We start from the raw sequence: 1,469 nt of genomic DNA, 5'->3' as shown, positions 1-1,469 counted from the left end.
TAAGTTTATCTTACGTCTATCGTGCCTTGTTGGCCAACGCCAGCAAATTGATTTTTTTCTAATAGAAACATTTTGATTCACAAACTAATAATTCGACTTCACAAAATTTGCTAGCTAGTTAAAGAACTACATAGTTCAATAGATACTCACTAACTCAAGATATTCAGCAACTTAACAAGTTAAACTTCACAAAAGTTACTCATTAACTCAAGGTACTCATAAACTAAAGATGGACTAGCTAGTTAAAGAACTACTCTTCATCAAGGATTAGGCTCAGCTGGTGAAACTTCTTTCTATTGCTCTCTCCATCTTTTCTAAAATGAGCTATGTCCACCCTTGAGCTCAATCCTCTCTTCCCTGAGGAGTTTTCTATCCTACTTCAGCTTATTCCTCTCATCGATCAGCTCATCCCAGTCGTCCCTCATTTTATTAGTCTTCCTTACAAGATCAACACTCCCGTTGAGCAGCTGACCCCTCTCTGCCTTCAGCGAGACATTCTCCTATTGCAGACTGTTGATGATATACTGATGAGTCTCTAAGAGATCTTTGTGGAGCATGTCCACATCATACACATCCTCCTTGTTGCCTCCAGAATTGGGCATGACCTGCTACCATTAATTTTTTAGACAAATAAATAATTTGTTAGACAAAGTAGTTCAACATATGCTACACATGGCATTTTTACAAATGTACACTAGAGCAAACACATGGCAGTTTCCATCTATTCAAACTCCTAATTATCTAACACATGGCAGTTTGTGCACAAGCAAATCATCCATCTATTCAAATTACCTAGCACTGCCATACAAACACATGGCAGTTTCTAGGTTACATGTGACTAACTTGCTAAATTGCCTAAAATTACCATTGAACTAGCATCCATTGAAAGAAAGAACTAGCATGCAACATTTTGTCAGTCACATACCACTTGTCATATACTCAACTACTAGCCAACTTTTGCCATAAGTGTGGCGACCAATTTGGCCAGCACAAAAACTGTGGCATGCCACACTTGTGGCACACAAGTGGGGAAAAGTGTGTATGGCAACCAAACATGCTCACAATTTCCTCAAAATTATGTAAGAAAAGCATAAATCACTGAACAATGGACTAAACCTAAACCTAGAGTGTGATTTGGCACTGATTTGTCACTACTTACATTTTGGCACACTAGGTTGCAATCATCTACATAGGCAATGTACACATTTGGTAAAATTTTAGCACTGTTTCTCAGTTTGGCACACTACAATTTTAGCAAAGATTTTCAGTTTGGCAGACTACACGTTTTAGCACTATTTTCAGTTTGGCACCTAACCCACCATCGGAGAGACTAATTCCTAGCAAGAAATTGCCACGGACCTCACCTTGTCGAGGCAGAGCTCGTCATTGTCATCTCCGTTACCGAGGCAAAGCTCGTCACTGTCGTCTCCCTTGTCGTTGATGAAACCCTAATGGGGATGACCTAAGTA

Source organism: Triticum dicoccoides, chromosome 6B, assembly GCF_002162155.2.
Source record: "Triticum dicoccoides isolate Atlit2015 ecotype Zavitan chromosome 6B, WEW_v2.0, whole genome shotgun sequence".
NCBI lineage: Eukaryota > Viridiplantae > Streptophyta > Magnoliopsida > Poales > Poaceae > Triticum > Triticum dicoccoides.
This window is presented reverse-complemented; position numbering follows the sequence as displayed.